Below are 13,602 nucleotides of genomic sequence, written 5' to 3' on the forward strand. Positions count from 1 at the left end.
TCGTACCGGATTTGGCTACAAATGGTATAACCGGTTGAACTGGGTTATACCGGGAGGTTCAACCGGTTGAATAGTTTACCTTATAATTTTCTATAAATGCAACTCTCACTCCAAAAATAACCTAAAAGTAAATGATTCCATAACAAAAACTAATCACAAAGTTAATCCATATTAAAAATAATAATTTAAAAGCACTCATTTTAAAAAAACAGTCCTAAAGTTTACACGTTTGATGTTAATTGTTGGGTTAAAAGTAATTTTGATAAAATATAGGCCACAAATAACAAAAATTTCTCGGACTTTAAACCGGTTTGCCGGTAGAAACCGGTATTTTAGAAAAAACCGCCGGTACGATGTTCTAGCAAACTGGGCAAAAATACCGGGCTCAAAATACCGCCCTACTATGCGAAATCCGGTTTAACCGGTTCAACCGGCCGGTTTGAACCGACTTTTAAAACACTGCTAAATGTAGTTAACTTGTACCAAACAATATATTTATCAACTTTTGACCCATAAAATCAAATTTAAGTTACACAAAAAACCCGAAACAATTTTCATTTGAAAAACATGATTTGTTGTTGATTTTTGGAATTCACCAAGTATTTTGAAATATATAGTAAAATTATTTATATTTATAAAAACATATAGATATTATATAAATATAGTGTAAAAAGAAAGTGAATAATTATTGATTTATTATATATATTAGGGTATATTAGTTTTTGAGTGAAAAAATTATGAGAATTAACCAAAACATGACAAGTGTCCACATTTATTTTACTTTATTAGAATAGGTAGATATGTATGTATACAGAACATTTATATGCATATTTGTTTGCACATAGTGCAACTTAATTTGTACCTTTATGTTCAACAGTAATAAGCAAGAAACAAGTGAGATGAATGAATATAGGGAAAATTCCAAAAATAGTTCATTTTAGAGAAAGAAGTCTCAAAATAACCCATTTTTTTGTTGATTATTTTCAAGAATTTGTACTTGGGAGACAGATTGAGAGAAGATACAAATTATGAGGGAGCAGACCAAAGACTTAAAATATGTAGGGAGCATACCAAATACGGGAAATGTTGATGGAAAAGTCCAAATTATTTCAAAATATTGAGAGAGCATGCCATATATTTTTTTAACTTTTCTTTTCAAAATACCGTATTCCAAAACTGTTTTTTATGTTTCCTACCTGGGCCGTACATATTTTCAAATTCTAGGAATATGGGCTTTTTAAAATTCATCTTGGGAGATGTATTTCAGAGATATTTGTTCTTAGGAGACGAGATTATTGTATTTCATTCCTTGTTCGTCCTGATCTTTTTTCTTTGTTTGAACGGCCAAACAAAGAAATCTTATTAATAAAAGCTTACCCAAAGGTAAGCAAGAAGCTCCCTTGCTGAAACCCTACACCAACAAATCCCAACATCAAAAAAGAACTACAGGCAATGAAAATACAAAAGGAACTTAAATCAAAACAAGAAATACTAGATCGTCGCCAATGATCCCAAGTAATCGAGTAATCCTTCTTACGATTTCTGATACATAGGAACCCCAATAGTTTGATCTCCTCCACTATCTTCAACAAACTGATCGGCCCGCGATTAAAGATCACATCGTTCCTCATCCTCTAAAGACTCCAAACCGCTATTAGAAGTATCGCATGCAAGGCCTTCTTCTCCTATTATCTATTTTATAAAATATATTTAAATGATATATCGAATAGTTTTAATAACATAAAAGTCAAATTTCTTTCATCGAATATTGGCCGTGAAAGAAAAATAGTTTTGACTAAGTTAGCTACACATCATTGACATAGAATTTATTAGAGACATGACGCATCAGGAGGTGTACATGGTGCTGCTAAAGTTGTATTCAACTCCACGTGTAACCATCTTCTCTTGTTCTTTTCTCATCATCACCACACCAAAATACCTCCTCATCTTCATCAAGAAGTTGTTTGTGTTGACTTTTGAGACTGAAACTAAGATTAGGTCGACCTCATTTATCCCTAATCGTACGATGGTGCTTCCTGTCTTAGGCCTTCGATCACTATGGTTCTGATCCAGGTAATTTTGAATTTCAATTATGTATCCTTATTTAGGGTTTTGGAATTTTCCGGTAATTGAGTTGCTTGTTTTCGTTTTCATTGGATGTTGCTACCATTTCAATTTCAATTATGGATTGAGTTGTCATGTAATTCAAGAAGGCTGCAATTCTCTGATTCGTTTTTTACCTATTGATTTTATTGAACTTCTGTTTGATTATACCTGCCTATTTCCAGAAGTTAAAGTAGTGTTCTATTTTGGTAAGATTTAATACCAGATAGGACAAGTTCCTTATTTTTGTGTCTGTTAGCACTTAGCACCTTAGGATTCTGTGTTTGTTGACCAATATTAGTGGTCATAGCATTTGCCTGAATGCTATTTCTTCAACTACAAGATGTCACAAAATATATCATCGTGTAGGAGACACCATGCTTCCAGCAATGATAAAAGAACAACAGCTCAAACAAATAAACAATGCAAGCATACGTGTATCAGAAATCATTGAATGACAGAAACGAAACCTAACAAATATCCACATATTACATTGGACATGTTGTGAGCAATAAGATACATATCACATATATCAGGTTATAAAACACAAAATAAAGAAATATTGTTCTATCAAATGCATGTCACTAACCCATATCAATTACAGCAGTGACAAGACAGTTCTCATTACCCTATGGCCAGATCAGATCAACTTGGTCGACGACGCAACTGTTACTGGAGATGAATTGACCATCACATCAACGAGAGTAAAAGAATATGATTTTGTAAGTACTGAACTCACCTACAGATCACTCTTTAACATTTTTTGAACCCTATACTTTATAATTTTATTTAACTATTTTTGTTGTTATTATTATAGTTTTACTAACAAATAAAAAACAAACACCTCAACAGATGTAAAACAGCTCGAATCAATCTATTTGACAGCAATAACCGTCAAGCCAACCTCAACAAACATCAAGAGATACACAGACAGGTATGACCCTAAATAAGAATGATTATATGCATGTGACTTCTATTAAAACTGATCTTAATGTCTAAACATTTAACTAACATTGATCTTATTGCTTTATTAGACAACTTCATATATGATACAACATTGAAATAAAGTCAGTGGTTTAGAAAAAGTTTCTGTGGACAGTACTATTAAAACCTCAAAACCCGACCACATCATGTATACAACTATACTGATATATTTAGGTCTATAATGGGTCTGAGCGTTCGGTCCTAGGCCAGATCAAAGGATTAACAAAAAAAAATAAACTTATATATATATTGAAACTGGCCCAAACCCAATTCTTTACAGATCCTCACTTGAATCGGGCAATCTAGGAGGCTTCCATGACCAGAATCGACCCATGACAAATGCACGGGTCTAAAAGTGGCAGCTTGCATATTGCTTTACTTTTTGAAGGTTCAGACAGAAACTCTCTGTGTGGGAATATGTCTATATATTTTAAAGCATTAGATGTCCAAATAACTCTTAAACTTTAACATAAAAATAAGTAAATAACTCCTAAGAAGTGTAGGCCTGTTTGGGTAGCAAAAATACGATTTCGCACCTTCAAATGCATTATGCGTGTTCATCAACTATGAGCTGTCCAGAACCTTTTTGGAAACAAAAGCCCGTATCTGCTCAAAACACGTTAAACGTGTTCTTAAACGTAGGCATATGTAAATATTGGGTCGACCATATTATTTGACAAAAGTAACCTGCATAGTGCATACCAAATAATGCAGATAAAATGGTATTGACTAACACGTGAGTCACAACAACACAGGTACTGCCTAAATGCAATGTTCACCGGTGAGGCGGTGACACATGCAACACAGATGTCATCTATGATGAAACAATGACAGACGTGCTGAAAACTGAGATTCGTGACACGGTTCTGGATAATGAATACATCAGCCAGAAGATTCTACCACCCCTAATCTTGGCAATGATAGATGTCCCAAAGCTACTAAACCTCACAGTCAAACCTGACAGATATGTGACCATCAACAAATGCAGCTAGATTAGGTCTACTTACATGTAAATCAAATTACCTTTTGAGTCTTTTGCTTGGTTTTCTCATAAGGCCCCGCAACGCGGGGGTCTACCAACTAGTTACCAATAAATTTGAATTGCAGACAAAATAAAACTATGAACTCGTTGATTTTTCTAGCGAGCCAAATAAACTTGAACACGGTGAATAGATCAATGGAAAAGATAGTACTTGAGGTTTCGTGTTCTTGACGATAAAAGAAATCATATCAATGATAGAAAATATATTAATTTTGAGGAGTAACATGAATTGTTTAACATGCATATTAATTTACAATTTCTCGCATACGAGGCCGTCTATATGAGAAAACAAAAAACTTCAAGGTCTAGGACATGAAAAACACAAGACCTTAAAATAAAAGCTCAAAAACTCTTATATAATTGGCTTATTGGATTATAATAATCCTAACTTTCATCTATTGGCTGGCGGTACGCCGAACTTCAAAAATAATTTATGGCAATCTCAACTTTCGACTTATTTTCCTACAACAATCCCAAGCTAACGTAAGGCTAACACTGTTAGTTTTTTGCTAGCTGGACCGCCTATGCAACTTGTTAAACATAAACAAATACACACACCTCTTTTATATACCCGCACCATCCCCTCCACTCCACCTTCATTGCCACCCACACCCACCACGGATCAGCAGCCACCCCCATTCTATTATCTTCACAAATACCACTTGAATCACTCCCCTGTGGTTCCCCTCGCATTTCACGTGTTCAACTCAAAGCCGGTCTCGCCATTCATTTCCTAATAACCTAATTTTGAAGATCCTTAATTGGTTTGGGAGTTCATTTGCTCAATTACATCATCGTTTGCCCAATCATTTTGGCCCAAAGCGTTCCCAATCGGCTCAATTGCTTCATTCTATAACAAATTTTTAGGTTAGCACAGATGTTGCGGGTTTCATGGGATTAATTGCATCTGCTGCTCTTGATTATGGGAGCTCTAATTTAGCTATTTCTTGGGCTTTTTGGGCAATGGTTAGTGGTGGGTCTTGAGTGGTTATTATTAAATCTAATTAAAAAATTAAGTAGAGAAAGAATAAAGATGTACAGTGATTACCTAATTTAAACGTCAGTTACATCTTTGTAAAAAGTTGACTCGGTGCGTAAAAAATTATATAAATTTTCCACGTATATGTAACCTACGTATAAATTCAAAAAAAAAATGTTTCGTTGAGTTATTTCGAGTTTTTAAAACTTAAAGTGGGTTTTAAAAGAAATAAATCATATATATATATAAGGTTAGGTTATAATAAAAACCCACTTGAGTTGTGAAAACTCTAGAAACTCATTCTCAACCACATGTTTTTAATTAAAGATTAAATCTTGTGGTCCACAATTAAAGTTAATAAAAAATTTAAAAGATTATTTACATTTTCTTTCTCCTGAAAACATATAGAAAAATTACTAAAAAATGTAAAAAAATAGCAAAATATATTTTTTATGTTTTCGATGTTTTGTATTAAATGTAACAAAATATATTACATGTAACAAAAAAAACGATGTTACATAGGGTTTTCACTGGTTTTCTCAACTCAAGAGGGTTTTCAAACTACATATATATATATATATCAACTATTATAATAAACAAAAACCTATTTGTGCCACTTGGCACCTAATTAGACTATATTTATGCCACTTGGCAAGTTTTACCAATTTTTTTTATTTAAATAAAAGGATAATCAAAATAGTAAATGGTTTCCTAACCAACATTTTCTTTAAATATGTCTCTCCTATTATGAATTAATTTTTTAGTAATTAATAGCAATAACTAATAATAATGGTGTATCATTGTAAGGTAATGCTATTGCAACTTTTGAGACTCAAAAATTAGAAGTATCTCCACCGGACATGACTCACATGAGTGCATATTATTCTTCTATGGATCATCATTATTATTTAAAAAAACAAGATTAAAGGACTTAGCTTAAAGAATCAGTGCTCGATTTTTATCATTTCAATATTACAGTAATCTTTATAATGAATCATATTATATATACAAGTGTCCAGTTAAAAACTAATTTGAAATAGAAAATTGTGAGAATCACATAGCACTTATACATCATGCATTAAAAATATAATCACATGTAGTGAAAGAGAGTATATATGCCTATATTTGTACCACTTTGCAAGTTTTTATTTTCAATCATTAAAACTTTTTTTCTTTAAAAAAAATAATCAAAATTGGTAATGGGTATCTCGTAACCAACCCTTTGTTATTAAAAAAAATTATATTAATTTCCATATAATTTATAACACACATGCTGACGTTTCGTGCCTCTCTAAATCATATCTGACATAATTGTTTTTCTCCCTAAATGATATCATACACAAAAAATTACAGTTTGAAATCTTATATAGAGAATAAGAAATCAATCACATAATCTCAAGCTATTCCATCTATCAAATCTCAGGTATGTAGATTTATCTGTAAATACTTTCATGATTTCTCTAAAACTCAATAAAAAACCTCTAAGGTTTACAATTTGTTTACCTGTTTGATTTTGGTTGAATTTATGATAATCTAGGTCAACGTCTTAAATATTTTACAATACTATAGAATTTGTTAAATAGTATTTTCTAATTTCTATCAATATATATGTGTTTTTATTGATGATTATGTTGCATCTTCTCATATCAATAGATCTTTGAACCCATAGGGTTTTCATATAATTTTCAAATTGGGGAAAAAGTTGATGAGACTTTACAACATTAATAAATTTAATGTAAATGTTACCCTTATGACTTATTTTGAGAACCGATAATAATGCATTTGTAGAACATATCTACTTTGTTGATATAACTGATAAACTGTGCAATAATTTGTTTTTTTTTGTATCATAAATGAAACAGTGCTACAGATCTATGTATTATTTCTTATTTGTGTAACTAACTTATCTATAAAGTTAACGTACATTATTTCTTGTAAAGATTATATAAGTAAAATAAATAGATATATTCATTTATGAATAATCATATATATTTCATAGTTTAGCATGAGTAAGTTTCTTTTGGTTAAATATTATATTGGGTTGTCAATTTATCATAATCGTCTGATCATCTTTTTGGTAGTTTCTCATATTTTGTTGTAAATCAAACATATATAATTTAATGTTACTAGCATAAGCAAATACATCTCTACAAACTTTTTTAACAGGACCAAGTTTCTTTAGGGTTGTGATGCATTAAGAAAAACTTTATATGGAAAACATGTTAGTACATTTTTTATACTATTTATTAATTAAAATACTTGATTAATGATATTCTTTTCTTATATAATTCAGGTGTTACTAGCTAGGCATGCACAATCATATATAAATATTTTTTTTAGATTTTTGATAATTTTATCATGATTCTTTTTTTCTTTTATAATTTGTAATTTATTCGATTTTATAAATCTTTATATTCAATTATTAAAATCAAAATATTATCTATCCAACCCGTGTATCACACGGGATACTAACCTAGTATATATATATATATATAAAAGTTCACTTATAAATTATATAGGTAAATATTATAAACCAAATAATTATTGAATTTAACATTTAAATTAAATAGTCATTATTTTTACTATAATTCATTTTTGTTAGAGGCGAACACGCACTTTTACTCTAAACCTGTTCTACTCCTAAAAAGGTTTTTTTTTTTTTTTAAATTTACATTTTTAGACGAATAACATATAAATATTCTTCTATAAATATTTTATTAAAATATAAAGGTTATTTATATCTATATTATATATAAAACATTTTAGATGGACATAATAGTAATTTTATACTTTGAAGACACTGCTAATCTTAAATGCTGAGACGCCGTAAAAATCAAATCAGGTCGCCGTCGACGAAGGCTGTAAATGCATCCTCCGGCGACGTTACAATTGATCTCATCAATTCCTTTAAATCGGTGTCAGTTACAATTTGTTTTGATTCTCAGCTTCTATCCTATCAAAATACATGGACACTAAATCCCAATTATTCATCCACCGAAATCCCACTTGTTCCATTCCATTGAATCTGGGTACGATCTCATTCAAATATCATTATTTTGATTCTACTTATCGCTCCTCGATTTACCCTACAAACTGTGTGAAGCGACGTGGTGTGGCCCATCCTACTCGATCGAACTGATCAGGTAACCTCTCGATATTTCAATTTACTTGCTACTGAATTGATAGTTGGTCATCACAATTATCTACATTACACAAATGGGGTAATGATTTGGTTGTTGGTTTGATCTATTTGACTTATCTTCTTCTTGATATAAACAGAAATCTCGTTGATGTTGCTTTGATTTTCTTGATAGCTTTTGCTATTTTGAGGCTGCATCCATTTAATATTAGAGTTTATTTTCCAAAATGGTATCTTAAGGGTTTAAGAACAAGCCGTGCCACATCTGGGGCATTTTTAGGCAAGTTAGATTTTTTACTTTTAGAAAATAACTATGTGAATTGGATTGTCAGTTGTATCCATGATTGCTTAATTGGATGCCGGATGAGTTATAGATGCAAAAACCGGAGCTTAGTAATCATGTTGTATTGGATTCTGCGGTTTATTTGAGGATTTACTTGCTTGGGTAGGCTACTTTGATCATTTTTATTTATTTGTTTATTTATTTATTTTAAAGTTTTCTTGGTATTGTGATATATTTTATGAATTTTTTCAGATTTAGAGGCTTGATGGGGTATACATTTTGCATCCTCATCCTTCATGACGAAAACTTGTTTTTGTTGATTAATAACATTTACATTTCTTTGCGGTGATGTTTTCAAAGTTTTGTCTTTTAACGGACCGTCTTGTTTGCAATGCTTTATAGGAATTATACTAATAGGTTATCATAGATTGTGATTCAAAACTGACCGTTGGATAATAATTAAAGATTGATTCTCAGCCCTCCGATAAGCGTATAATAAAATTAAAATCTGACTGTCCGATAAGAACCAAGATTGATGTCGGCCCTCCGATAAGTCTAGCAGTTACTTTGTTCTCCTCTCAGATAAGCCACATGTGCATCCGCTATACCTCCGGTGGTTACTTCCCCCCTAAATAAAATATCTTTCTTCACCCTTCCCCATAGTGACCATAGAACGATCAGGTTCACCACCACCGCTTGACGCCATTCAATTGCATTCCACCATGGTCGCCTATCTTGGTTCACACCCGAACCCTATATCGATCCCGTGAAATCCCCAATTTGATTTCCTCAAAGGCAAACAGGTGATTAATTTCTCTCTTCCTATATCGTTTACTCTGATGTGTGTTATTTTGATATAATCTTCAATTTTAATGCCTTTTTATTTTACTAAACATGATTTTTATCTGAATTTTTTAATATTCGATTACTTGCAGGAGACTTTTGGTTTGATTCTCTTGGTCCGGGTAAGCATTATCATTTATCAATCACCAATCACGGTTGAAAAAACCTAGAATCTATATTAGCCATGGGCTGAAAAATTACTCAGGACAAAAGTGTCATTTTTAACTTTATAATTAATTGGGTTACTTTTAATTCATGTATCTATTGGAAATAGTTAGTTAAAATGTTAAATAACGTTATGATATCATTAAATAACGTTTTGTAATTGTGTGGTACTTGATGGTGTTGTATAATTGTGTGATGAGGCAGCTTTATTTTGTTAGATGAAAAGAAAAGATTATTGTGGCTTTCCTGTTAAAGCCACTGGAATTGGAATTTCTGCCCAAGCCCCATCCGCAAAAGCTGTTCCTGTTACGGAAACATTGAAGGCGTGTATGAATGTTGTTATTTCTGTTTTTCTTTGTAATTCAGGTTCTGTTACAGAGGGTTCTTTTAGTATCTCTAAACTCACATAATTCTCATGAATGAATATTTCAGGCAGCTGCTGATGACCTTGATCTCTTTGATGATGAGACAGAGGAGGAAAAGAAGGTAGCTGAAGAACATGATCAAGCTAAAGCATCAGCAAAGAAGAAAGAAAGTGAGTTTGTTTGGTATTACTCAAATTTAATGATATGAAACTGCTTCATGGTAATTAACAGCCATGTGACATTTGTTTACAGCGGTTCTTATGTTAGTATAACCATGGGATGATGAGACAGATACGAAGAAGCTGGACGAGGCTGTCCGCAGTATTGAAATGCTAGGCCTTTCGTGGGGTGCATGTACATTAAACTGCCAGGCCTTTTGCGGGATGCAATGTACGGTTGAATCTTCTAATATCATATTCTTTAATAATTTTTTCGTCAAATTAATATTTCTGACCCAAATATGTGGAGAAAATGTACAGATTTATTCGTGACAACTTGAAAAATAAGAGTTGGGTTCATTCCTCAAGTTATGTATTCAAGTAGTTGAACTATTATTATCTTCCTAACTAGAGGTAGAAAATGGGTGGGTCCGTAGGTTGGGTAATAGGTGGTTGGCTATCACACGTTTTTGTCTTTTTTTTTTTAAACATTTTATGAATAGTTAGTGTTGAGAATGATTACAAGAGACTATACTTCTACAATAATAACTTAATTTATTGAATAAAGGTGATACATGTATTGGGTGACTTTTGAGTTTTTACGTTCAACTTATTGGACCTGTTTAGAGTAGCTAGTAGGTTGAATTTATGGGTGTGCAAGTGCCGGTTTTGGAAGCCACAAAAGTCTTGAACAGGTCAAATGGTAAGCTTAAGCTGGAATCTCTATATGACTTACATCAATTTTTTATGCATTTAATTTACTATGTTTAATTACAGTTACATGTGGAAAGAATGGAAGGAGAGGAATAATGATGTGTCAGCAGATATTCCAGCATAGTTTAAGGATTTGCGGTTCATTCGTCACTAGGTATTTAATTTACATAATAAAAAAACCTTAGGAGTTTGTTTTTTTTACCTTGTACTTTTGGTTTTATTCAGGCTGGGGTCGATCACCATCTTCGCCCTCCCTCAAAACCGGCAATGTTTCTGTTAGATATCTGTGGGCTATTTATAGCCCTTGGCTTTATAGAATAATACATCAGGTTTCTATCTTTACTTCCTGCAACACTTTGCTTTTCATATTAATATAAAGAATTCGATTAAGGTGTGTGTTTTGAAACCGGAACTGAACCAACAGGTAGTGTTTGCATAATTATAAGATATTGGCATTTGTGTGCTTATTGAATTTTAGAAATTGCATTAAAGTAGGGTAGAAAATCTGGTGATAATTTGTATTTATATGTTTTAGTAAGAGGCTGAGAGCAGATGTTAAAGATAGATTCTCAGGCACAGTGGAGTCATTTGCTAGACTAACTGGATTGCATGGTGATTATTCTAAGACACAAAATCTCAGAACACACAACACAATCTAAAAAAGTTGTGAGTTACTTTAGTTAAATAAGAAAAGAATTTCATTTATGCATAAAATTACATATTTATTTGTGCATTCAGCATGGTGACTCAGATAGAGCCTGCATCACACGAACAAGTAGTACTTCAAAACGAGCAGTAATATCAAGCAGCAGACCAAGCTCGTCTGGTGAGCCGAGTGAGAGTCGGTCAAACTGTCTCGGTTCAGGCAGTAGTCGCATATCAACCGCTCAAAGGTTCTCCACTCGACACCCAGGTTCGAGGCCAGGTTGTCATCTTTCACACGGGCGACACCCTCATCAAGAGGTGGTCGTGATGATGCTTAGGAAGCTTTGAACCGTAACTATTGGCAAGAGGAAGTATAAAACCGGTTTTTGTTGTGGGACCCATCTGAAACCATTCTCTCATTTACAATAAAATTAATCTTTGATCTTGTGGCCTTGAAGGATGAGCGTATGATTTCGGTGCTTATTTTCTTGTGTTTATGTCTGATCAACCGTACAAACCGTACAATTATGTCAGTTCGCTTGTATTTTATGGATTATTTGAAAATACGAGCATACTTTTTTTATAAGGTAAATTTAATTACATTGATTTGTGGTAACCAACCCGAGACCAAAGTTCCATAACACCGGAACGAAAACCTGTGCCAACTTCAATTTGTGTCGGTGTGTTGGGATAAGTGGCTAACCATTTAAAAAAATATTTCAAATCATCTTTCTCACCTTAAGAAAGAACTCTTTCAAACTAACCTAAAAGAAGTTTTTTAAAAAGGTTTGTCAATAAGATTTCTTTCAAGAGACTTTAATTGACCAGAATGAATTCGTTTTAGTGGAATTAACCCATCATATACTTAATTTGGTTATCTCATCCAGACCTCGCTTCTGCCCATTCACATTACTGAATTAATGTATTCGTTACATTCCCGTATTGATGTTCCCGTCCACCGAACGGGTAAAGTACTAGTTGGAATTGAGAATTATAATTAGCAAGTGTGAAATGAGTTGAAATTTGATGGAATTAGAATATGTCAAATAAGAATTAGGCTCATTCTTCCTTAGCTATTTGAATATGACTAAAGGCATGCTTAAGCTGATTGCATGCTAAATTAAAGCTAATCTTGTTATTTTATCATATTACTAGATTTTATCTCCGTATTACGGGGGTTGTTTTACATTATTCGTTTTCAATATTTATATATGTATATTTGGATTTTAATTTTATTTATTGTAAGAAAGTTAATAATTAATATACTTGAGGTTTGATGATGAAATGGTTTCACAAATAAATGATATGTTATAATACGGTTTAAAAGCTATTTGAGTTTAGTGATACTCATTATCCATTTATTTTCTTTATTATAAAATTGTTTCTTAATTATAAATAATATATTTTTTTAAATAAAATAGGATATTAATTTTTAGTATATCCCTATTTTATAGGATTTTCATATCAAATATTTGATGAGATTAATTTTTAATATAATGAGATGTTATAACATGTTTAAGAGCTATATGGGTTTGGTGAGACCTTTACCCGTGAATTCGAACAAATGCGTGAGAAGTCTTCATTTACAAATAAAGCAATCTGATGGCTTGAGAGAATGGTTATTTTACATTTTTTGTTTTTTAATATTTACTTTTTGGATTTTAATTTTCTTTATTATAAGAAAGTTAATAATATACTTAGGGTTTGATGATGAAAGAGTTTCATAAAAAAATGATATGTTATAAACTGTTTAAAAGCTATCTGGATTTGATGACCCATGACCCGCTTATGTTTTTTACTATAAAATTGTTTATTAATTATAAACAATATCTTTTTTTTTTAAATTGGATATTAAATTTTAGTACATCCCTATTTTATAGGATTTTCTTATCAAATAATTGGTAAGAATAATTTTTAATTTAATGAGATGTTATAACCCGTTTAAGAGCTATCTGGTTTTGGTAAGACACATACCCATGAATTTGGGTTAAATCAATGAGAGGCTTCCATTTAAAAATCTAGCAATCTGGTGGCTTCCATAAAAGGGGGAGCGACCATATCGCGACACGTAGGATTTTAGGGTTTTCTTTTATATATATATTATAGATTTAATATTCTATTTTTAATATATGCAGGTTAAAAAATATTTATACCCGCACTCTTCCATACGTGGGCCATTTTG

The sequence above is a fragment of the Bidens hawaiensis genome, unplaced genomic scaffold (genome assembly GCF_021521415.1).
Source record: "Bidens hawaiensis isolate Kalapana, Puna unplaced genomic scaffold, B.hawaiensis_p1.1 tig00032838_1, whole genome shotgun sequence".
Classification (NCBI taxonomy): Eukaryota; Viridiplantae; Streptophyta; class Magnoliopsida; order Asterales; family Asteraceae; genus Bidens; species Bidens hawaiensis.